The 27,891-nt window shown below is 37.5% G+C and overlaps 1 protein-coding gene across 3 annotated transcripts in view; it reads right to left on the bottom strand.

Annotated features, from left to right (window-relative positions):
- TppII (Tripeptidyl-peptidase II) overlaps positions 1-27,891 on the bottom strand; it is a 583,232-nt gene that overhangs the window by 210,147 nt on the left and 345,194 nt on the right. The window lies entirely within an intron of this gene.

The raw sequence follows: 27,891 nt of genomic DNA, 5'->3' as shown, positions 1-27,891 counted from the left end.
TAATCGAAATATTTTTTTGACACCTCCAGGGAGTCCAAGTACTCATCGAGAGAAGGCACCTGGTCTAGAACTCTGTCTTCAAGAGTCAATCACCAACTGACTGCAACCACACAAATGCCATCTACCACCGATCATCACTCGTATTTCCACAGATGATCACAAATATCCATGTCCACGGCGAGATTCGAACCTGCAGCATTTTGGTTGGAGAGCAGATATGCTATCCACTCGGCCAATCAGGCCGGCTATTTCTTAATTTTTTTTAAAAAAAATACGTCTCACATTTTTAAAAAAATTTCACAAATTAAAAAAAAATTGTTTTTAATTTTTTTTTTAAAATATTTCTTATATGGGAAATATTTGTTTTTTTTTCCCACATATATCCACGATGAATTGTCTGGGCACGTAAAATCCCTAGTATCCAGAGCATACAGGATTTGCTCTTCTGAGTCTTTTAAAACAAGAATTGGAAATTGTCAAAGAAACAGCCTTACTAAATGGCTATAATCAAATAACACAAAAAATAATCAACCACTCATATAAAGCAACCCAAACAAGAAGAAGTCCACAGGACTCCTATACCATACATTAAAGGAATCGCTGAATGTGTGGCAAACATTATGAAAAAATATCAACTCATTGCTACTTATAAAAGTCATCAAATTCATATCCTGCTACCTTCTCCAAAAGACAGACTCTCGCCAATGATGCTACCTGGCATATAAAAAGTACCATGTTCGTGTATTTTGTCTTACTTTGGACAAACAGGAAGATCTGTAAATAAACATATCTCTGAACATTAAGATCACACCCATCTTATCAAACCTCACAAATCTGGCCTTGCACAACATGGAATTGAAAATGCTAACCATAGAATCCAATACAAAATGCTAAGCCTGCTATATAAATCCATATATAAACATGAACTCTTATAAAAGAAAGTGCTGAAGCCCTACTTCATGGACTTAATCTCAACTGTAACAACTACTTCACTATTCCAAAAGTTGTCAGCATTTTCCTACACTAATAGAGACAGGTACATCAATCCGAATCATCAGTGGAACACCAATCGCTAGATGAACTTTCACAGATCCAACTGGAATATATTTGAAAAACAAATCATTACAGCAATACCATCCACCCCTAATTGCTATTCCAGATTTGTCAAATTAATCAAAATTGCAACCAAAGCTTCTATGCCTAGAGGCTACAGAAATACATTTCATGCTGGAGTAGGGATACTGAGGAACTGTTAGCCAAATATGAAAAAACTGAAGACCCAACTATTGCTAAGGAACTCAGCAATAGTTGACAAAAACAGAAAGGAAAGATGGATCTCAACCATCCATGAGCTTGACTTCACCACATCTAGCTGGAAAAGCTGGTCATTTCTGAGATAACTGGGGTGGGTGGGGGCAGAACACCAACAACATACATACCACGAGAGATAAAAATAACTGTGCAATCTTCCATCAGAAAAAATCTCAAAGATGGCCTCTGAGCTTCCTGAACTTGTACAGCCGGTTTCTTTTGAAGAGGCAGGAAGCCTTAAAACTTACCAAGAATGGCAAGGCTGCAGGGAGTGGATGGTAATCAAATAATGTCAAATTATTTGTCAAAAAATGTTTTTGACAAATAATGTCAAAAATCTATGACATTATTTGTCAAAAACCTATCTCCTTGTTTTGCTCCTCCTTTAAGCTCTTTGAACGAATTCTCCTTAAAAGAATTTAACCACACATCAAAAGAGCACTCCCGATTGAAAGAGCTGGCTTCAGACCAGGAAGAAGTTGCTGTGACCAAGTCCAGGCCCTGACAACAGAGATTGAAAGAGGCTTCCAAAAGAAACTTAAATCTGGAGTCACTTTCATTGACCTAACATCAGCTTATGACACAGTCTGGATCAGGGGCCTCCTCCTAAAGCTAAGCAATATCATAAGGTGCAAAACAACTTTCCATCTTTTTGAATCCATTCTCTCCAACAGAAAGATCCAGGTCCATATTGGTGGAAAAAAGAGCATGCCCAGATTCCTCCACAACAGTCTTCCACAGGGCTCTGTGTTATCCCCTTTACTATTTAACATCTACATGTCTGACTTCCCACATACCAGTTCAAATATGTATACGATGATGATCTCACTATCCTACACCAGTCTATCTCCTTTGCCAACCTGGAAACAACCTTGAACAGAGACCTGAACATTCTGGATGCATACTTCAAGCAGTTGTACCTGAAGCCAAATCCAACAATCGACACCTCAACTTCTCTTTCTGTGGCAAAATGATAGAACATGAGCCTCACCCAAAATACCTTGGAGTGAGCCTGGACAGAAGCCTAACCTATAAAAGGCACATTACCAACCTGTCCAACAAAGTTAAAAAGAGAAATAATATCATCCCACGGCTTGCTGGAACAACCTGGGGTTGTGGTGCTGATGTCTTAAGGTTGTCTGCACTAGCCCTCGCATTCTCTGCAGCAGAATACTGTGCCCCTGTCTGGGAAAGAAGTGCTCACACTAACATTATAGACAGCTAGCTAAACTCTACCATGTACAAAATTAGTGGGACACTAAGAAGCACCCATCTCCCCTGTCTAACACTGCTTCACCAAATATACGGAGAAGACAAGCCTCGATTAAAGTATTTAATAAAGTGATACGCAACCTGCTCCTGCACCAGACTCTTATAAATGTACCTAGTATTCGCCAAAAATCATGAAACCCTTTTTGGTCCATGGACGAACTCTGTTCAGCTGCTTTACCATCAACATCTGACACAATCTTCCGACAAATGGTTTCCTGGTTGAAGACCCCAGTGCTCCGCAGCCTGGTCTTGCCCTTCCTAGGAAGATTTGGTCATTTTATTTCTCAGATTTGTTATACTTTTCTTCATTAGATTTATCCTATCAACAGGCTACCTACTGCATAAATGGAGACTATCAGATCACCCTTATTGTGACCATTCCCCTGTGGCTCAGATGATCTCTCATACTGTGAATGACTGCCCAAGGTGCCAATTTCATGGTGGTGGCCACCAGGACATCCACGAGGTAACAGATGAGGCCCTGGATTGGCTTTCTGGTCTGGATATTCACCTGTAGCTGCTTTTACCATAGGAATAAATAAATAAGAAATATTTACATAATAAAAATGTTTAATTTATTTTACTGTGGCATACATGTTATTCTCTAGTTATGGATACTTCACAGGTGTTATTATAAAAGAAATGATAAATTGAGTGGATAGTTTAAGTCTGCCACAACAAGGCTCTGGACTCCATGGAGGTGCCTATACCATAATAATAAACTTCAGTACCAATTTTCAAAAAATGGTTGGTAACAGATTAATTCCTTATTATATGGTTCTGCTTTATCTCCGTGTTTAAAACTTGATACTTGATACCTGGTAATTTTTCCTTAGAAAATGCTTTTTTTTTTTTTTTCCAAAAAAAATTTGATTAACTGAAATATTTTATTTTCCTCTATTTTTAACATCTCACGCTATATTTTATGTATGTTTGGCTTCTAGTTTTTCTCTTTAATGTGATGTGATTTCTAATTTATCACCTTTCAAGTAAAGTTACTGTTTCTTCCTCCTCATACTATTTAGTAAAATGTTCTTTATAAGAATTTCTGTTCAATTAAATGCATGTTTATATATTTACACAATTCAGTTCTTTGATATCGAATTAATGTTTCTATTTACTTCTGTGCACCATAAAAGTAATGTTAAGTTGATTTGAATAGTTATCCCAAGATTCTCATTTTATTTCTCAGATTTTGTTATACTTTTCTTCATTAGATTTATCCTAGATATATGATAAAAAAACTTATTTTTTCCTTTTGTGTTAATAGTTTAACTTCTTCTGAACACCAGGTATCCATCTGTTTCATTTATTTCAAACTGTTCTCTCTCTCCTAAGGATGGCTTCATATTGCTGCTTGTTAATATTATCATTATTACAGGCAACATCCAGGGAGTCAGGGACTCACCGAGGAAAGCCATATTTCATTCACTCACCACTTATTACCTCTCTTCAACTGATTCACATTATCTGCACTCACTACCACCAACCACCACCAAAGGTGAACCATTCCCATCACACACTACTATGAGAGAAACATCTAGCTCTCACTTCTTTCTTTGCTACATTCAATTTCAACTTCCATGGATTATGCAGTAGAAAAATTTCAGTCCCTATCATATCATCTTTTCTCCTGTTTGCAAATTCTCAATCTGTCCTCCTCCTGCTTCTGAAATATATATCATCTTTAACATTAATCCTCTCACTCTCTCTCTCTCCACTGCATTACTACAGAAACCAGGACACACGAAATTTTCAGACAATAGTCCAGTTCACTTGTAAAGGAGCAAAATGACTTCTTTATCCTTACATGTGAATCATCATTGCAGCATTGTAATTATTATTATTATTATTATTATTATTACGGGCAACTCCAGGGAGTCATTAGACTCATCGAGGGAGGCCCCAAATCATTTTCATCACAACTATTCGACATTCATACAGTATCTATCATACCTCGCCTTAAACTCATTCACTGTCACAGCATCCACCACAGACTCAGGGAGCGCATTCCACTCATTCACTACTCTAAAAGTAAAGAACCCAGCTCTAACACCTTTACTAACCACACTTTTGCCCAGTTTCCATGGATGTCCCCTAGTCCTCCCACAACCAGCCCTGTTCTCAAAAATATCTTCTGAATTAATTTTATAGAAACCCTTCAGTAATTTGAATGTCTCAATCATATCTCCCCTCCTCCGCCTATCAACCAATTTTTGCAACCCACAAATCCTCAACCTGTTCTCATACGGTTCATTCCACAGACCTGCTATCATCTTGGTCACTCGCCTCTGGATCCTCTCCACCTCCTCCCCATCAAGAAGAAACCTAGGTGACCAAATCTGAGCACAGTAGTCGAGATGAGGTCTTATCAAGGCTCGATACAGAGGAACAATAACCTGCTTGTCTCTGCTTGTCAACGTATTCTTCAGCAACCAAGTGATTTGATGAGCTGATTTGGCCACTTTTGCAATGTGTCCCCTAAATTTCAATTCCTTATCCACCAACACTCCTAAATCTCGTGCCTCATCAATTTCCTGGAGCACGGTTCCACCAATGCAGTAAACTGCCTCCCATCTTTTCACCCCAAAATGCATAACCTTACATTTTGCCACATTAAATTGACATCCATTCTCCCTAGCCCAGACCTCCAATCTATCCAAATCATCCTGCAAAATTTTGACGTCATCTGCATTCACTATTGCCCTACCCAACTTCGCATCATCCGCAAACAAATGAACTGTTCCTCTCAGATCCTTTCCTATATCATTTATGAACAAATTAAACAGCAGTGGTCCAAGAACAGATCCTTGTGGTACACCACTAGTCACAGGCCGTCTAGTGGACTCTACTCCTGAGTAAACCACTCTCTGATATCTCTCCGTCAACCACCCTCCTATCCATCTCACCAACCCTATGTCCATTCCCATATGCTGCAATTTATTGATTAGAATTCCATGTGGTATCCTGTCAAAGGCCTTAGCAAGGTCCAGCAGAATCACTGTAAACCCATTACCCTTATCCAGTTCAGCCGTCACTGTGTTATAATACGTGAGCAAGTTACTGAGGCATGACCTACCCTTCACAAAACCATGCTGTCCCCGATACAGTATCCCATTTTCTTCTATCCAATCTTGTATTTTCCTCTTGACTATTTTCTCTAAGACCTTGATAATGATTCCTGTTATGCTGATTGGCCGGTAATTTTCAACAGCAGCCTTGGAACCACCTTTGTGCAGTGGAACTATTTTCCCCTCTTTCCACCCCCTTGGGACTGACCCAGTCCTGAGGCTCAAATTAAACAATGGTCAAGGGCACTGACAATTCTTTGGCCGCTTCACGTACGACACGAGCTGGTATACCATCCAATCCCACAGATGTATTGACATTGAGGTTCTGTAATAGACTAGTTACCTCTACCTCATTCATCACAATTCCAGTATAAGCTGTTGGTTCCTCCATTTCCGCAAAGCCACCACCTGGATGATATACTCTTGCAAAGTGCTCGCTCAGTAATTCCACAACATCGACTGATTCAGTTACCTCCCTACCCTCAGCATTTTTTAAGATCATTCTACCATGAGCATTTTTCCTTTTACTTGCAACATATTGAAAAAACTGTTTGGGATTCTCTTTAGCCTGCATGGCCAATTTCCTTTCGTAATCTGCTTTTGCTTTTCTTACCACCCTTGTTACCATCCTGGCCTGAGCTTTATACTGTTCATGCACCTGATGGTCACCCTTCTCCTTAAATTCCCTCCACAATTGTTTCTTTTTTTGCAGCTCAACTTAATAGTGTTATTCATCCATTTAACCCCTACCTGATTTATTATTCGGACTCTTGGTATACAGTCAACCATTGCCTCCTGCAAACAGTTCTTAACCACCTCCCATGCACCATCAACATCCAGCCCTTGCAGTTTTACATGCCATGGCATTGAGCCAAGCACACACCTAAGCTTGTCATACTTACCAGCCCGGTAATTCCACATATACCGTCTTAATTGTAAATTCGACTCCTTTAGCCACCTCCCAAGTCATGACCTTATGGTCACTCTCACCAATTGGTGGCAACATGGTCATGTTCGTTACAGCTACATTCTCAGTTGCAATTACTAGGTCCAGCACTCTCTGCCCCCTGGTATTTTCCAATACATGTTGCCGTAGATAGTTGTCCCTTAATAACTGCATAAAATCCAATTCCTTCCTCCCATGTGCCCTCTCCTCTTTCCAGTCAATGTTACCATAATTGAAATCACCCATAATAATTACCCTCCTTCCATTCATTTCTTCTATTTGCTTATGCATACTATTCCCACCATCCACTTCATCACCCGGTCTATAGCAGCACCCAATTGTATATTTTGTTCTGCTAGATTGTATCTCACACCAAACAGCCTCAAATGTGCTTTTTTCCCCATCCTGCAGTTCAACTTCTATACTCCTTGGCTGAAGCTCATCAGCTATCATCAATAACACTCCTCCCCCCTTTTTATTCACCCTGTCACTCCTGAACACGCTATACCCATCGCATTCAATCCCACTAGCTTTATCATCTTCTGTCAGCCATGTTTCACTAATACCGACAACCTGTGGCCTGGAAGTGCCAACCATGGCCAAAAACTCTTCCTTCTTGTTCCTAATACTCCTGGCATTAGTGTACATGAATCGCAGAAGCCCATTTGTCCCATCCCTACTTTGATTCCTTATACTAATTATCCCATTCTGATTTGTTGTCCGTCGTACTCGCCCGGGCGTAATATACTCATTCATACACTTAACTGCCCCCCCTAAAGTCTGCATATCTACTCCCCCCCCTCTTAATAAATCTAGTTTCCCTGAGTCTGTACATCCACTTCCACATCATTCATCAACACTCTTTCAAGTCTCCGTACACCAACTCCATTCAAATGTAACCCATCCATCTTATATAAGTCCTTTCGCCCATCGAACTCATTCCACACATCCACAAATTCCACACCACTCTCCATGCATAACCCACGCATAAAGTCATTGGCAATTATGGCCCTCCTTCTAAACACTTCGCTGTCATACCGCGGTAAGATACTCACCATCCTAACTCTCTCACTCTTCTCTTTTGCTACCTCAAACAACTCCCTCACATCCTCTATCATTTCCATTTTGTCCTCTTTCAAATCATTCGTTCCTGCCACTATTATCATCTCTTTCACCCTCTGTTTTTGCAGTCGAATAGATTCGCTGACGTCCTTTATGTTCGCACCCGGCTGGTACGACTTCGTTAAACTCTCAATTATTACGCCTCTTAATAGCGAATCCCCATACAGCACTCGCTCCTTCATTTTATTGACGTTTACGTACATTCTATTTTTTGCCGTCACAGACTTCCGCCGGTTATTTGTCGGTACGTTCAACACACATTTTTGCATACGCTCCAGTTGTCGTTTGGCTCTGTGTATCGCGCCATGTAAACGGGCAATTTCGCTACTCGCATTTATCTCACCATTTTCATTATCGATCAAATCATCCATTCCTTCGGTGTTTCTACCTTCATTTACACTTTCAGCGACGCTCTCACACATATCTGGCACTACCACGCAATTCTCTAGTACACCGCCATTTTCTACATTCTGACTACCGTTAACGATATCAGTCTCGATACACGAAACACGCTTGAAGTCTTCATTCTCTTTACACTTTCTACACATATTAACTCCACTATCACTTTCTAACCAGACTCCTACCGCTCTTCGCAAGGCATACATCTCACAGACAGCACATTGCATAAATTCTTTTACATCAAAACTCTTAAGCAAGCATGGCGACCTGGCCGCCATTTTTTTCTTTATCGGTGCCATGTGTACGCTATCTTTTCTTAAAAATAATAATTAAAATAACAGAAAACACGCAAAAATTGCACAGACACACCAAGAATCAAAAAGCAAACAATACTACTTAAAATTCTGGTAAAATATCTAATGTTAACACAAAATAATACTGATCTTTCCAGGAGCTCTCGACAAGCCGACGATCTAATCCGTGCGACACTGTATTTGCAATATTTACCATATCACTCCTGAACTTCAAATTCCTATCTACTAAAGCTCAAAGATCCCTAGCATCTCAGTTTCTTCCAGCATAATCCTGTCAATATAATATACCACTGAATATCTCAACATACCAAAGTGAATATGTTAAAGATACCAAGTAATTTTTAAAACTTAGTTTTAATCCTTTTTCCCAAGTAAGCAAACAGACAATTAAAGTCGAGTTTGCACCTGAACATAGTTCAGGTCTGAGGCAACTCATGGTAAAGGTGGAGTAAGCTCTGATCACTTTCCTTAGTATTTCCCCTAATGCAAAGCACATCCCCTGATCAGAGCTTACTCCACCTTTATCACGAGTTGTCTCAGACCTGAACTATGTTCAGGTGCAAACTCGACTCAATTGTCTGTTTGCTTACTTGGGAAAAAGGATTAAAACCAAGTTTAAAATTACTTGGTATCTTTAACATATAGTATACCCAAGGTAAAAAACTTTCTACATCTTTCTCTCATCCTGAGATTTTTATTTAACAAGGTCAAAGCACCTTGTGGCAACTTGTTTAGGTAAAATTTATAAGCTCTGCATTACTTCAACCTTGGCATTTTTGGGTCTGGCGCCCACTGCCGAGACCTCAATAAAGATTAAAACCGGTCTGGGTAGTGGCCCTTTGCCTTTAATGCATAGCATCATACATCTCTGCAAGGGGATGTGCTTTGCATTAGGGGAAATATTAAGGAAAGTGATCAGAGCTTACTCCACCTTTACCACGAGTTGCCTCAGACCTGAACTATGTTCAGGCGCAAACTCGACTTAATTGTCTGTTTGCTTACTTTGGAAAAAGGATTAAAACCAAGTTAAAAATATTACTTGGTATCTTTAACATACATTATACCCAAGGTAAAAAACTTTCTATATATACCAAAGTGCATAACTTCATATGTGCTAACACTGAGCTAACAGCAATTTTCACGACAACATTTCCATCCTATTCAAATCATTCTGCTACTGCACATCAGTTGCATTCTCCTCCAATCTATGCAACAGCTTTCCCACTGTATCTTGTGAGAAAGCTTAGCAAAATGCTAAAGTATTGTGATACATCAATTTCCCTTATCTAACTCAGCCATCACATTATTATAAAATGTTAGCACATTGTTCAAACATGACTTCCCTTTTAAAACTGATGATCTTCATTGCAAAGTATAAATTCTCTGTCAACCCATTTCTGTATGCAAGCTAATAGCAACTTTTTTAATATCTTTACTGCCACTCCACAGATAGTGAGAGATCAACTTTATTCACTTTTTTAACTACTCAACTTATAAAGACATTAATCTTTGCACCACCCTTGTGCAAAACGATTACCATACAATAAATTAAACATGCCAAGAAATTATATTCTTGGTTTAATCCTTTATCCAAGTGTAAGCAAACAAAGTTTGAGCATGAAGTATCTTCAGGACTGGGCTATTTGCATACAGAGGATAATGACATCACATCAGTTGCCTTAGTATCCCATAATGCAAAACACACCTTTTGAAGTGTACCATTAGGCTCATAGATGATCCCTCTCTTATAGATTCACTTCAATTTCTATCTCACAGGTAGTGTTTCAGAACTGGGTTTATTCTACAGGTATTTCCATTTTCCTTGCTCCAGTGAATCGGAAACTTATTACAACAAGAACAGCAGCTGCCTAGCATCTCTTTACTGTGCAACTGCAAACACACTGAACCTGCTTATCTTCTTCTTTTTCCTCTTTTCATCAATTTACCTCCATCCCCTGGAAGAGCCTTCCACAAGAAGTACCTGCACTTTACACACAGCATCACTGATGTATGCTTATAGGTTCTTCAACCTCTTGTGTATGGGATATATATATATATATATATATCCTTTCGTCTTTAATCTCAAATGTACATTTCTTTGATATGTAGTTGCATTATTTTATATTTAACTGATATTGCTGATGTAGTCAATGCTATGCCTGCTTCTGCTCTTTTTTCCTTGCTTAATCTGCTGTATACTATTACATGGTTTTGTGTTTTATGCATTTAATTTCCTTTCTTCTTAGTTTCAGATAATACTGCTATTTTAATATTTTGCTGATTTCTTTAATTAGTTCATGTTTTTGATTTAATGATCTTATATTCCAAATCACTAATCTGAAATCATGTCTCCCAGTTTAAATCTCCAGCTATAGTGATCACTGTTGTATTTATTTCATTTAGCTTCTTGCAGTTTTTTGTAAAACTGGCAGTCCAATTGCAATCTTCGTTGTTTCCTTGAGCAAGACAATTTTACACCTCATTCCAGGCTTTTAACCTAATCTCTCAATGCTTCCCTGTTTTAGCAGGACAAGGTGATGCAATCTTCACATGGCATGTCAGTAGTATACACTAGCAATAGGCTTTATCCACATTGTTCATTCAACCACTTACCATGAAAAAAAATCCTTTCAGTTTAACTTAACAAAATTTGACTGCAAAATGAAATCGCAAAAAAGCAAACAAGAATTATGATTTCACATGAAAACATATCAGCTGAACGATGCATCAGCCAATCTGAGCATATATATTTGATAAGCTCAATGTTGTGCGAGTGATCCAAATTTCTGTTGTTTGCATTCTTGCAGGGAACACTATGAATTTTGTGCTCGGTGAGTTTAATTCCTTGGATTTACTTTTGCAGAGTAGGGACATAATTTATTAAATTAAATTTAAAAAAAAAATTCTGCTTAAACTTTTGATGGGTTGGAATGAATTACCTACACATACTGGCCACTGAATTAGAAACTTTTATTTAATACCATGTTGGGCCTCCTTTAGCCCAAATTACAGCACATATATGGTTTGGCATAGATTCCACAAGTTGCTGGATTGCATCCACAACATACCAGGCATTCACCAGACAGTGCTTAATTTAACTGGCTGAGATTTGATGGAAGAGGACTTTGCTTACAATATCTGCTTTACTAACATGTTCCATATTCTCAATAGGGTTCAGATCCAGGTTTTGTGTTAGCCAGGGAAGATGGTGGAAGGTACTGTCATGATCACTGAACTACTGCTGAACAATTCTTGTGTGATAGACAATAGCACTGCTGTCTGTGAAACAACCATCACCTCTTGGATAAAAGTCAACATTGCAGGATGGGCTTGATCGCAACAATGTTTAGATGTTCCTTGGAGAATGCCTGACTTTCCAGCAATATCAGGGCACCTGTACCAAGAGAACATGGTCCACAACATGACACACCCTCCAGAACCTTGAGTTGTGTTTACAAGGCAATCTGGGTTCACTGTTTCATAGGGCTCCTGCCAAACTCTCTGCCTACCAGTACAGAACAGAGTATACTGTGACTCACCAGACCATACAAGTTTTTTCCAATCTTCCTATGCCCAGTCACCGTGTTCCAGACACCACTGTACACGAACTTTCCGGTTCTTTGAAGAAATCAGTGGTTTCTGTATAGGCATGCGATTGCCAATACTGATCTTCAATTCCCTACACATAGTTTGGTGAGATATGGGTTGGGAACTCCCTCATTAAATGCTTTTGTCAGTTGCTGCACAGGGAGTTCTCTTTGTCCATGCAAGCCTTCTCAGATGACAGCAATCTTGTTCCTGACAGACTGTTTAGGACCACAGATGACCTCTTAGACAAGAAATATGGGTTGTGTTTTTACTGATTAAACACCTGGGATATCTCACCTTTGAGAAACCAGTCAGCTCTGCTGTTTTCAAAATCGTGGCTCCTGCAAGACAGCACCCACAATCTGAACGATCCTTTGTTTATTTCAATGCAATGAATACTACTGATTATAACTGACCAGCTGCATTCTTTAATGATGGTCTAGAACGTGGTGACACACGTGACCAGGTATTTTGCATATATGCTGCACAATATTTATGTATATCTGCATAAAGGTTTCTAATTCAGTGGCTGGTATGTGTATTTTACAATTGCAATAACAGTTGCTACTAACACTTTGAGCAGTAAAGCAGTATATACACATCACCATGCTTCTATCCCATAAATAATATCAATGTATACACATACGTACATTTAAATTTTAACTACAGCAAAGCCGTAAATTTATGTCTGCTTTGTAGTTTTTGCAGCGGTTCCTGCAATCTCTTAGCAATCTTCCCAATTTTTTTATAAGTTCATATACAACATAACATGGGATATGTATTTTTAATTCGCTACTCAAAGGGTTAAGTAAATTTTAGTTAACGATCTGATGGAACCAGTTAATTTTATTCAGTTTTCAGTCATTACTATGGCTAGTATCAATGGCATTGAAAGCAAGGTAAGATTTATTAAATTTCAAGAACAGTAAAATGCTGATTATGTGGGGTGTAATTATCTGTAGTGTCAGATTAACTGTGGTCCTCTGTAGTACACACAACTTTCATATTTTTAAAATTCTCTATGTAAGTGGATTCATAAAATAACAGAGGTCATTACTGTATAATTTAAATAACATTGCATAATAATTAAACAATACTGCATCATTCTTCTAACAGAACTTATTTGTCACCACTGTTATGGTTTCCCATGTGCAGTCAAGTGTATTATGAATTTAATTTGCTCTCTTTTGTTTGTTAAACATACGTTTAACATTTGTCTGTTACAAAAGTTTGTTTGTGTGCTCCTCTTATATAACTAAAATTAACTAGCATTTCAACCCTGAACATGTTAGGAAAAAGAAAAAGTTTTGTTTTAACAGTGGAAAATAAATTTGCTTGGACTTCAACAACGAAAATCACTCAAAGGTGCTACAAATGAACAACTAGACACTAATGATAAAGTGATTTTTACAACAAAGAGATGAAGGAACTCCAATATCTGGACCACTAATTTTAAGTAAAGAGAAATTATTTTTTTTGAAAAATTAGATATGCCCAGGAGATTTAAATTTTCTTCTGATTGTCTCAAATGAGTTTCAAAAGAGGAGCATGGTATAAGGGAGTGAGAAATACAGGGTGAAAAGCTCAGGAGTAACGTAGGAACAACATTATTCTGTGATGAATTAGCAACATGCATTAAAGAAAAGGCTCTTGTACAATCACAAATTTACAAAGCTGATGAAACAGGACTTTATTGGCGAGCAATGCCCACTTGCACGTTAGCATCTGTATAAGAATAAAATGCAGCAGCATACGAGATAAGCAAAAACAGAATAACAATTCTGTGTTGCTCAAACGATTCAGAAGACAAATTAAAATTAGACCTAGTGAGAAATTCAAACTATCCTAGAAGTTTGAAGGACACAACAAATATTCCAGCAGATTATTATAATCATATCTATGATTATAATACATGGATGACTAAGGATATTTTTGAAAAATGTTGGAAAGACAAATTTGTTCCTCACATTTTCTCAAAAAAAGGTCTTCCCCACAAAGCAATTCTGCTATTAGATAGCACTCCATCCCATCCTCCAGTAGAAAACTTTTTGCAGAAAATGGCGATATTGTCACCATTCATCTTCCACCAAACACAATATCACTAGTTCAACCTATGGACGAAGGTGTGATTGCGACCATGAAACAATTGTATAGAAAAACTCTGATGTTGGACTTTATTAAGGAAGAGAAAAATCGTCTTTTATTTTGAAATTCCTAACAATTAAAGATGTTATCTATAACATTTGCACAGCCTCAACATAAGTTAAAAGTGAAACAACTGAATCACTGATAATAATTTGGAAGTGGAAGAGTCAAATAATATTATAGAAATCGACCCTGATATTTTAAATTAATTTCAAAACACTGACAGGTACGAAGACTTAGATAAGTAAAATATTAACAAGTGGTTAAATATAGACAAAAATGAAGCCAGATATGAAAAAATGCTGACAATGACTTAATCCAAAGTGTGCAAGAACCGATGCTGACAGCAGAATGAAGTGTTTCTCTCAACAAAGATGATGATGAGGAACTAAACCAGCTTACAAATAAGTTGCGAAGAAGCCCTAACAGCTGTAGAAACATTACTTAAATTCATGGATATATATGAAAAATAAACCAAAAAATAATGCCACAAAGAAAACAAAAATCACAGACTTTCTTTTTTAAATAAGTTTAAAAATGTTCAGTTTTGTTTTTACATACTACAATAATGTTTATCTTTTATTTTTATAGGATTTTTTTTATCTATCTAACCCAATAAAACATAATTTGGATTTACCATGTTTTTCAATTATCCAGGCTCTAGCTTCTCCCAATTACCACAGATAATTGACACTTTACTGATGGTAATCTGCTTGAGGAAAGACATTTGTCCAAGATTCGTTAAAAGGAGGCCTGCTCATATTCATTAAAAGTCAAGGAAGCATACAGATTATTTTGTTTAGTTCTTCCAATAGAAAGAACTCAGCAGAACAGATCAAGTATGTCCCAAGGAATAAGAGTTTTGATAATGCCTATCTTCTATCAAGAACTAAATATGAGGAGAGATGGATGTATCTGTGTCTACTACATACAACATGACTGGTGAGACCCGATTTATCAGAATCATGGATGTACTTTTGGTGCTCTTCTACAAGTATTTGAGCAGACTGATCTCTCTGCTCATAGTAGTATATTTATCCTTTTAGTGAACATAAGAAGAAATTTAATTTATGGACTGGATGGAAGTAGTATCAAAGATTGAACTTTTCATATGAACCTTTGACATATGGACTGGATGGATATTCCACACATATCTTCTGAAGAACTAGGATGAAGCCCATATTTATCTATTATTTTGGTGAAGTTGTATAATTGTTATGGATGAAAGTAACTAATAAAAGACAGTTCCATTTTTAGAAGAGAGAATCTATGCAAAGCATAGGGTGTGTGTGTGTGCAATAATATACTAGAACTCTGATGATAATGTATCACCCTGTATGTTTTCTTTCTGAATAATGAAAACTACCATGAAATTGTCTTTGGATGAAAATGCCTATGGATGAAAGACGCTTATTTCAAGACTAAATTTAATTTAATGAATGGGCTGAACTAATTTTATGGGGGATGGGGACTTCATAAAAGTAGGCTTTCCAAATTGTGAAAATGTATTGATGTATTAGCCATATAGAACTTTGGAGAAGATTGAAAGCATATGGTGTTCTAAATATTCCATACAGTAATTGGCTAAGGTCGGGAGCCATTCAGACAACTTGGAGAAGGCTTTAAAGCATATGGCATTTTAAATATTTGATATAGTAGTTGACTAAGGCGGCAGAGAGACAGGTAAACTCAATATACAGTTTGATTTGTTTATTTAAAGTTTATTATAGTAGGAGAAAGTGTTTATAAAATCAAATAATTTCATGAAGGAAAATTATTATGCAGTTACTCCAACTTATCTGTGAAAAGATATCTATGAAGAGTGAAACCACCTGAATTAAAAGGTCTGTTGGTAGTAATATATGAATGGGGAGGGGGGGGGGGGCTCTGGAAAGGTCTGATAAACACCTAGAACACAAATGATATTAAAGCAACTGATATAACCAGAAGAAAGAAGATACGAGGATTTAAGAATATTAGAACATAAGTTACCTTCATGACTCTGCTGCTAGTATGTTCTTTCTTGTGGTTATATCAGTTGCTTTAATATCATTTTTGTTCTAGGTGTTTATCAGAACTTTACATAACATACTGCTGAGTATGTTATGTAGTTGTTTCCATAATTCAGAAATCTCAGTTTGGAAATCAGAATTTTTAACAAATATTTGAGAATTTCCAATTAAAAGTCAAGAGAAATTAATTTGAAAGTTAGTTAAGTTGGAAAGTCAATAGAATCCACTACAGGTCTTAAAGAAACATTTTCCCTCTGAATTTTTGGAAATACATACAGTTTGATAGTTCTATGATGATGAAATTGAATCATGTTGACTGCTTTTTCATCCCAAAGCAATATATCCCATTTAAAAGTTTATTTACTTTTATTTTTCCTTCCCTTCATACTTACACAGTGATTAGAATACATCATGAAAATTATGGAAACAACTACATAACATACTTGGCAAGGATGATTTATTAGTCAGTTTTCACATTTCTGCCCTTTTCACAAATGTCCCAATCAATGACACAATTCTTCTCCTACAGAACAAATTTCCGCATGACATTACGGCTTTGTCCACGTACTACATTCTGGTTATTTCATGTCATGTGGCAAAATAAATTTTACCTACAAAAAAGAAGGTACGGCCATGGGCTCACCTCTATTCCCCCCCCCAATTGCTAACTTTTATATGGAAACTTTTGAGCAATGTGCTCTTGATTCCTTTACTCTAAAACTTACAATCTGGCTTAGATACGTTGAGGATGTTTTCGTTATCTGGCCACATGGTTGCCAAACTTTAAACATATTCCTTAGCCACCTGAACAAACAACATGAGCGCATAAAATTTACTATTGAAATTGAAAATCAGAATTCGCTCCCTTTCTTGGATACACTAGTCACACAGCTTCCCTCAGGTTGTCTATCCTTGGCTGTTTGCTGCAAACCTACACACACTGCCAATATATATATATATGATTACTCATATCACCACCCTTTGCAAAATTTTGGAGTCATTAACACCCTTAAAAATGAAGCTATAACAATTTGCTCTAATGAACAAGCTCTTAAACAAGAATTAAAAATGATTAGCAATGCATTTATAAATAATGGCTATAACAAAATTACTATTAATAAAGTTCTTCATAAAACTTCTTCAAAATATACAGATTACAGTAAAACCATAGCCATCTCATACATTAAAGGGTTATTAGAAAAAATTAATAGAATCCTACATGATAATCTTAATGCCACTTTTAAACATCTTTAAAATTAAAAAAAAAAAAAAAAAAAAAACATATTCAACTCCTCTAAGGATCTTCTCCCCCCACTGGCACATCCTGGAGTTTATTGCATCTATAACTTACCTTAAATTGGGGAAATACATCCAAACTGGATGTATAATCCTTATCCGTAATTTTTGTTTTATTTTTGATTGTGTAGGTATTCTGGAAACACAATCAACATATAACATGATCACAGTGCAAAATGTTGTGCTTTTGGAAATGGTTGTTTTTAATCAGCTCTAGTTACAACTATATTGCTGTTATGTTTAAAGTACAACAGAGCCGAAATTTTATTTTTAATAAAATTGGCAAGAGCAGATACATATTTGAATGAAATATAGTCGGCTTCAAATCAGATTCAATTTTCAGTAGGAAAAGGAACATTAAGCCAGCTTGGTTGGCTTGAGTAGTTAACATATTCACTCTCAAGCCAAAAGGTTGTGATTTCGAAAAGTGCCATGGCAACTTGGGGATGCCAAGGATTGTATTCTCGTAAGCTCTCGAGTCAACTTATGAAACTTTCATAGTTTCTACAAACACTGATGGATCTAGTATCCACTTTGCTGAACTGAAACCTTCTGGCTCTTTATTTAGTAATTAGTTTTACACCATGACTGAGAGTTCACTTACGAAAAATACATTTCTTTGACATTTCGATTTCCTTAGTACTGAACGAGTTTTTGCTCTCTCAAGGGTTCTGCCTGGTCTCTGAAGAGAACCAATCAGCAGTTTGAAACAGCTGTCAGGCCAGTGAAACCTTTATCAAACGCACTACTAAAAGGTGAATATATGAATGTTTGTACGCCGCTCATGTCTTTTAAGCAGTGCAAGCTAAGGCAACTCAGGGATGTAGAAGATTATATTCTTGTAAGCTCTCATGTCAACTTATGAATCTTTCATAGTTTCTACAAACATTTGGCCCTGAAATACTGATGGATCTAGTATTCACAGTGCCTATGTAATTTTACATTGCTGAACTGAAGCCTTCTGGCTCTTTATTTAGTAATTAGTTTTACACCATGACCGAGAGTTCACTTACAAAAAATACATTTCTCTGACATTTTGATAGTTTCTGGATGTCCTTAGTATTGAACGAGTTTTTGCTTTCTTAAGGGTTCTGCCTGGTCTCTGAAGAGAACCAATCAGCAGTTCAAAACAGCTGTCAGGCCAGTGAAAACTTTATCAAATGTACTAATAAAAGATGAACATATGGATGCTTAAGCAGTGCTCCTGTCTTTTAAGCAGTGCAAGTTAAGGCAACTCAGGGATGCCGAAGATTATATTCTTATAAGCTCTCATGTCAACTTATGAATCTTTCATAGTTTCTACAAACATTTGGCTCTGAAATACAGATGGATCTAGTATTCACTTTGCCTATGTAATTTTACATTCCTGAACTGAAGACTTTTGGCTCTTTATTTAGTAATTCCTGTGCGCTTGCTTTACTGATTATGTCTAGATCAGCGTGGCTGTAATTTGGACTATGCAGTTTCTCAATGTTGTTGGCAAAAGTATCAATTGTTGTGTTGTGTCTGGAAATGTCTGGTCATTTCCAGAGGGTCTGATTCTCTATGTTTAAGGACTGAAGGTTTGTATCTCACGTTGATTTCAACAGTTTATAAGTGCATGTCATTGGGTCTGGGACAGCACTCGGATATTGACACCTCACTCTGTTCTTTTTATAGATGAGATTTTTAATTCATCCAGAAGTCGATTGGAGTTTCTGCTTGGCACATCTGTGGTGGTAGCTGTTAATGCAATTCTTATCTGCTTTTCCAAGGATAAAAACTGATTGTCAGTTTTTTACTTTCAGTCTATATTTATTTATTTATTTAGCGTAAGGCTCACACATGAAAAGTTACATTACATTAATCCTTAATATATATGGACATAGTAATAGACATATGTACAATAAGAAGACATAATACAGTCATAAAAGAGACATTCAAGAATCAAGAATAGGCTACAACTGAATGTCTAAGTTGATTATCCAGTCGACTGCACCTGGTGTAGAATGGATGAAGTCTGACAGGTTTCCACTGTATGCACGTAGGACACATTCTGCTATAATATGATTAACTGTCTGGCAGGGTGATCCACAGTCGCACCTGGGTGAGGCAATCATGCCCCATTTGTAAAGGTGGTCTGCACATCAGCCATGGTTGGTGGGGATTCGGTTAAAGGCAGACCAAGTTTTCCGAGGTAGGTCAAAACCCGAAGGTATCTGTGTTGGGTTCACTAATTCATGGAAGATCCCTGTTGAAGTGTTACACCAGGACTGTTTCCACTTCTCCTTCATGTTGAAGCTTGTCTCTGCAAGATTTTTTGCTGTTAAGATTGGAGGGTGCCTTGACTTTAGCCTGTTTATTTCTAGGGGTGGGATGTCTTCATGGATTGGAAGATTTTGGATTTCCATGATTTTGCTGTATTCATGTAGAAGAAAGTTGGATCTGTGGATGTGTGGAGGTGGGATGTTGCTTAGCACTGGGAGCAGTAGATTGGGGTTGATTTTACAGTTCCAGAAATAAGGCGCATAGTGGTGTTAAGCTGGGCATCAACCAAATACACATGGGCGCTGTTCAGTCATACGGCTGAGCAGTATTCAGCTGTAGAGTAAACAAGGTCCAAGAGCAGTGCAGTAAAGCATTGTTGCTGAGGCACCCCAAGTTGTTCCACATAGTTTTTGCAATATATTGTTTCTTGTTTTTAGCTTGGATGGTGTGTTAATGAGATGTGGTTTAAAAGATAGTGTTCTATCTAGAGTGATGCCCAGATATTTCGGGAATCTGTTGTAGTGTAGCAGTTTGTGGTTGAAGTAGACCATGAGTTCTTTGTTGTCCTGGTTATTAATCAGGTGGATGCATAAAACTTGTGTTTTGCTAGGATTCAGGCATAATCTCCATTTGCTGAAGTATTCATCTAGGACTGCAAGGTCGTTTGTTAGTGTATCTTCTATTGTAGTAAAATTGGTGTGTCTGGTGGCTAGAGCAATGTTATCAGCATAGCAAAACTTCTTAGAGGCATATCTGTGATGTATAAGTTAAAAAGGAGGGGAGCCAGAACTGACCCTTGTGGTAATCCATTATCCAGTGTTCTTTGTTTGCTTTTGTTCTCGTCCAGTCTATAGCTGGAACTGGACAAAAGAATTTGTATACAGCAGTCATTTGTTTGGTCCAGTTGACCGTCAGGAGCTAATCTGGGATATTTTTCTGTTGTGAACTCACTGGATTAAAACTGGGCTGTGTTCAGAGCTGATGCCATGCATCACACTTATTTGGTACTGATGCGTGATATTTTGTACTATCACTATATCAAGGACATTAAATAGTCCTGCCATACTTGGTACATGGGTTCTGGAGGTCCTAGAATCACAAGGTTCCTGGCAGAAGCAAAGTCGTTGAGGGATCTACTGTTTCTGTTGGTAGTTCTAGACTGTGTGTTTGGAGAGTTATATATGGAGTATTTTTTCAGAGAACCTACATTTGCAGTATGGATCTCTACCCCCTGATTTCTATGATGACAGTGAGGGATTTATAATTTCATTATGCTTCATGCTGGCATGCCACATCCCTGGTTTTGGGGAGAAGGCAGTGTGTTATTGTGGTATAGAACATAGTTCCCGAACCTTGGATTGTCCGTTGGTTGGAGGTATATATTGTTTACAAGGATTACCTTAGCACTATAGCGTGTTGTAAATTCTTGTAGTTCACACATCTTAATTCCTAGACCATTGGCATTCCAGAACATGATCTGTAAAGAGTCTGGATTTCTATGTTTGTTAATCATGGCTGGTGCAATGATTAACAAACAATGATTTTGTGTATGTCTCACAAAACTTGTTTGTGGGATCCTGGATGGGATTTGCTTTGCTGAACGCTATTAACTTTTTGACCCAAATGGCTACAGATTTGCTGTATTTGGTTAAAAACTGGGGTTTTGCTTTTTCTGGTTGTTTTGATGCTACCACCTTCACATACAAGGGAGCATGGTTTGGTGCGCATTGGAATTAGCAGCACTTGCTGTGGATGTCATGCAATTATTGGTGAGGCTCTTTGGTTTTCTTTTGCTGGTTTCTGGATGTCCAAATATTGCTTGCACCTGCTGTAGTTGGTGGGACATGATCTGCCTTGGTGCATTAAACTGGTCATGTGTTAGTTTTTTTCAGGAAGCCATTGCATGGATTTTCTTCAAATTTCACACAATGGAAATCAACCTTCCAGCAACGAGTGAATGAATTTTTGACAATGGTCACACTATCCAGTCGATGCCTTTTATTGTAATGCGAGGGATTTGACTTTATTAGGGTTTAGTCAGCAGCTTTGGATGTCTCCTGTGACTTCTTCAGAGGTTACTGATTCTATTATTCTGTGCAGTATTGCCTTGAGTTTTTTTTTTTTTTTTTTTTCGCTCTTTAAAGTAAATGCGTGGTACTAATCATTTTTTATTTTCCAAAAATTTTGTCAGGGTGAAATCAGCTACCATCTCTGGCTGTATTCAGATTTCCTGATTCATGACCATGGCTTTTGTAAAATTTATTTCGCATCTTTTGAGGGCTGTGGCCACTGCCATCCAATGTTCTTTAGCTTGATAACTGGAGAAACTCTTTTCTTATTGTGGTTCATTTTTGCTTCCACTGGGGTTGCAATTTCAATAGATGCTGGCCTGTGTCATTTTTTCCTAATGACTTTGTGAAATCCCCAATGTTCTTCAAATGTTTCCTGTGAGTTACATCTGAAGCAATTTGCAAGTACAAAGTCTAAGATTCTGTTCTATTCTTAATGTCTGAAATGGTCATTGGGCCTCCCAAGCTTAGCTTGCAGTCATTTGGGCCATTTCATCTGCATAAATTCATATAAACTTCTGAACTATGCAAATGCCTGCTGAAATTCTAGGCATTCCCACAAGGGAGTGCCCATTTGTAACTAGTAATGCAACTGTAAATTCTAAGTTAATGGAAGAAAATAAAATTACTGAAAAGAAGGAGAGTAAATCTAGTAACTAACAGCTCTTCACCACTGGAAAAGTTTTGAAACCAGTCACTGAAGATCACAGTCTTAATGATTCGTAATGAATGAGTTACTTAGATACAAGATCAACAGATCTATTGATGATAGGCATTTTTATTGTCTAAAAATTTAGTGAGTGTATGATAATTAGTTACCATTTCTGACTGTATCTGGACACCCTCGTCCATTTTCAGGCATTTGTAAAATTTTACAGATTTTGAGGGCTGTGAATATACGAATATACTTGACATAAAAACTTTGCTCACACTTGATTACTTCAAGAGCAAACTTTGTCTGCTTATACTTAGATAAAGAATGAAACAAAATTATAATTTCTTGAAAGTTTATTTTTCACTTGGTTAGAGTATGATAAATTTAGTTTAATCCTTTATCCAAGTGTGAGCAAACAAAGTTTGCACCTGAAAGTATCTTCAGGACTGGGGTAAGGTGGTACAACACCAAGGCACTTCTTGCAAAGATGGAGCAAGCTACCAACACTCCTATCTCAGTATCTCCCATAATGCATAACACATCTCCTTGCAGATATGTCTAATGTCATGCATTAAGGGAAGGGCCACTACCCAGACTAGTTTCAACCTTTACTGTGGTCTCTTCAGTGGGAGCCAGGCCCAGAGGTGGAGATGCCAGGCAGAAGCATTAGCAAAGTCATCTCCTCCTATAACCAAAGAAATTTGGCTCAAGTTAAACTTTAAATAACTTCCTTATGAACTTAATATGGGAAATTTCAACTATGGTAACATTGATTGGAAGGAGAAGAGACACATGGGAGGAAGGAATTGGATTTTATGCGGTTATTAAGGGATAACTATCTGCGACAGCATGTAATGGAAAATACTAGGGTCAGAGAGTGCTTGACCTGGTAATTGCATCTGAGAATTTGACTGTAACGAATATGACCACGTTGCCACCAATTGGTAAGAGTGATCATAGGGTCTTGACTTGGGAGGTGGCTAAAGGTGTGGATTTTACAATTAAGACGGGGTACATGTGGAATTATCGGGCTGGAAAGTATGACAAGCTTCGGAGACTGATTGGTTCAGTGCCATGGCATGTACAATTGCAAGGGCTAGAAGTTGATAGTGCATGGGAAGCAGTAAAGAAGTGTTTGCACGAAGCAATGGCTGACTGTATGCCTAGAGTCTGAATAATAAATCAAGTAGGGGTTAAATGGATGAATAACACCATTAAGCTTGAACTGCAAGAAAGGATTATGAAAGGCCATGCAGGCTAAAGAGAATCCTAAACAGTTTTTTTGATATGTTGCAAGTAAAAGAAAAAATATATATGGCAGAATGATTTTAAAGAATGCTGATGGTAGGGAGGTAACCGAATCAGCTGATATAGTTGATTTACTGAGCGAGCACTTTGCAAGAACATATCTTCCAGGTGGTGACATTGCAGAAATGAATGAACCAATAGATCATACGGGAATTGTGGTGAATGAAGTGGAGGTGAGTAGTCTATTGCAAAACCTCAATGTCAATACATCTGTGGGATTGGATGGTATACCAGCTCGTGTCGTACGTGAAGCAGCTAAAGAATTGTCAGTACCCTTGACCAGTTTGTTTAATTTGAGTCTCTGGTCTGGGTTAGTCCTGAGGGGGGTTGGAAAGAGGGGGAAAATAGTTCCACTGCATAAAGGAGGTTCCAAGACTGCTGTTGTAAATTACTGACCGATTAGGATATCAGGAATCTTTGTCAAGGTCTTGGAGAAATTAGTCAAGAGAAGAATACAGGACTGGATAGATGAAAATGGGATACTGTATGGGGGACAACATGGTTTTGTGAAGAGTACATCATGCCTTAGTAACTTGCTCACATTTTATAACACAGTGACGGCTGAACTGGATAAGGGTAATGGGTTTACAGTGATTCTACTGGACCTTGCCAAAGCCTTTGACAGGATACCACATATTACTCTAATCAGTAAACTGGAGCAGATGGGGATGGATATAGGGTTGGTGAGATGGATAAGAGGGTGGTTGATGGAAAGATACCAGAGAGTGGTTTATTCAGGAGTGGAGTCCAAAAGACGGCTTGTGACTAGTGGTGTACTGCAGGGTTCTGTTCTTGGACCACTACTTTTCAATTTGTTCATTAACGATATAGGAAAGGATCTGAGAGGAAGTGTTCACTTGTTTGCTGTTCATGCAAAGTTGGGTAGAGCAATTGTGAGTGCACAGGATGTCAAAATTTTGCAGGATGATTTGGATAGTTTGGAGGACTGGGCTAGGGAAAATGGATGTCAATTTAATGTGGCAAAGTGTAAGGTTATGCATTTTGGAGTGAAAAGATTAACAGCAGTATATCACATTGGTGGAACCGTACTCCAGGAGATTGATGAGGCCAGGGATTTGGGAATGTTGGTGGATAGGGAGTTGAAGTTTAGGGGGCACATTGCAAAAGTGGCCAAAACAGCTCATCAAATCACTTGGTTGCTGAAAAATACTTTAACAAGCAGAGACAAACAAGTTATTGTTCCTCTATATCGAGCCTTGATAAGACCCCATCTAGACTACTGTGCCCAGATATGGGCGTCAGGGTTTCTTCTTGATGGGGAAGAGGTGGAGAGTATCCAGAGACGAGTGACCAAGATGATAGCAGGTCTGTGGAATGAACCTTACGAGAACAGGTTGAAGATTTGTGGGTTGCAAAAATTGGTTGATAGATGGAAAAGGGGTGATATGATTGAGACATTCAAATTACTGAAGGGTTTCTATAGGATTAATCCAGAAGATATTTGAGAATAGGATTGGTGGTGGGAGGACTAGGGGCCATACATGGAAGCTGGGCAAGAGTGTGGTTAGCGGGGGGGGGGGGGGGGTTAGAACTAGGTTTTTTACTTGGAGAGTGGTGAATGAGTGGAATAAGCTGCCAGAGTCTGTTGTGGGTGCTATGACCGTGAATGAGTTCAAGGCACAGTATGATAGATACTGTGTAAATGTGGAACAGTTGCTCTTGACATGATGTTAAGGCCTCCCTCGATGAGTCTGTCGACTCCTTGGAGTTGCCAGCAAAATTTACCACTGAAATTGAAAATCAAAGCAGGTGTTCATTTCTGGATACACTTATCACACCTCCCCTCAGGCAGGCTATCCTTTACTATAAGCCTACACATATCTATATAGATCATATTACCACCAAACACAAACTAGAAGTCATAAACTCAACATGAGAGCACTAACTATATATGCTAATGAAGTATGAATAAGTATGAATGATACTTATTCATATTCAGTAATGCTTTTATGAACTACAGCTATAGCAAAAAATAATATACATTACAGTAAAACTATAGTCATTTCATACAATTCTATGAAATCAAAGAATTTCTATGAAAAAAAAAACAAACAAACACAATTTTACTTTTTGATGTAACTCTTGATCACATTAATGATACTTTAGCATACTATGTGGACTGAACATACCTCGTCTCTTATGTGTACTTTGGATTACCTTGATATGAAGGCCAGAATGTTAGGTGTTAATTTATATTAATTACTCTAACACAGTAGTGATTACCATAACTTTACCATAATGAATGCTGTTCATCATCTAACAAGAAAATAAACAAATTTGCTTTATTTTTTATATTATAGCATTTAACTGAAGCTTGGCTCTGTGCTATTGTAATAGCATTGTTCATCTAGGTCAGTGGTTCACAAACTTTTTCGGGCCACCGCCCCCTTGTATCCATAAACTCATCGTCAGTGCCCCCGTGTCTTACCTGAACCCACCCTACATTCAGAAAAGCGATTCACACAACCCCCAAGGAACGGTAATAACATTTTAAAAACAAATGTTAATTTATAATTTAAATTTATTTTAAATCCAAAAAAAAAACAAAAAACATTTAACTTTAATAGCAACTTTACATTAAAATCTAATAAAACATTGTATTATAAGGCTATTCAATAGCAGCTATTGACTTGAATGTTTTGAAAATCCTTAATGTGATGGATGGGCTTCATGGAGACATAGTTTTCCTATGCTTGGTTTAATATAATTTAGCAGTAGTCTTAAATCTCCACGTTGAGTTATCTGGAGTCTTATTCAAATTAAGTGGATATTGAATCCAACATTATTTCAAAGCCGAATAGAGAAACTACAAGAGTTTCATACCAAATATAAAAACTATAAAAGTTTCGGCAGATCCAAGCATAAGCAAACCTTTCATGACAGGAGCAACTCGTAGTAAAAGTGGAGTAATACTGATCACCATCCTTAGTATTTCCCATAATGTAAAAGGCATCACCTAGTGGACATGCATAACATCATACATGTTCACTAGGAGATGTGTTTTATATTATGGGAAATACTAAGGATAGTGATCAGAGCCTACTCCATCTTTACTACGAGTTGCTCCTGTCATCAAAGGTTTGCTTACCCTTGGATCCGCCGAAATGTTTAAAGTTTCTATATTCAGCATGAAACTCTTGTAGTTTCTCTATTCGGCTTTGAAATTTCTTTGCAGAAAGAGCAGAGATCTCTTTCTACAACCAAAACTCTTCATAAGATTTCTTAAATTTTGGCATCAGCTCAATTAGTTCTTCCTTCATGGCTCCCAGTACCTCAGTATCGGAAAATGGATTTATTATCTAATCTGGAACTTCCAACAAAAGCAAATCCTTGATCTACTTGCCTTGTCAGGATGTACCTTCTTCAAATGTTCAATTATTCTGGAAGGCTTCATGGCCTCATTTGAAAAGACCCTTTCACAAATTGGCACAATGGCAGCTGCTGGTTTGTTGGTGCTGGTATGCATCCATATTTTAGGTATTCAAACCTATACTGCCTACATTTCTTCTTTGACGTATCTGCATCTGCCATTTCTATTCTGGAACATGCAGAAATAAGCATACATACATATTTGAAAGCAGTTTTTATAAATAATAATCTTTATCTTTATATCCTCACAACATAACAGAACCTATAATTTGCCAAACTGTGACACAACACTTACATAGCTAAACGCTCCACATTTTTGTTCAGTAAATAAGAATATGGGAAAATACATTATAACACACTCAATATTACGGTAAAAAAGGACCACTTCAGAAATTACCAACAAAAAACTCGAAAAATGTCTTGGAAGCAGTATATGTCTTGGAAAACAACAAAAAATGTCTTGAAAACAACAACAACAATAATAATCAAACAGCCGCAATTAATTATTGCACATTTCAGCATTTTTGCAGCACACCTTCGGCGCCCCCCCCTCAATGAGTCTTTGGACTCATTGAGGGAGGGCACCTCTAATTACGCCTACCATAATAGGGTACCACTATTATTATTATTAACATTATTTGGACTAACAGTGAGGTATCCTCAAACTGAGTCAGTCAAATGATGTTAGATGAGCATTTGGTTACACTTTATTTCACCTCAGATCTAAACTGATACATTTCAAGACA

The sequence above is a fragment of the Typopeltis vanoorti genome, chromosome 2 (genome assembly GCF_054136105.1).
Source record: "Typopeltis vanoorti isolate ZY-2024b chromosome 2, IOZ_Tvanoo_1.0, whole genome shotgun sequence".
Lineage (NCBI taxonomy): Eukaryota > Metazoa > Arthropoda > Arachnida > Uropygi > Thelyphonidae > Typopeltis > Typopeltis vanoorti.
This window is presented reverse-complemented; position numbering and strand designations above follow the sequence as displayed.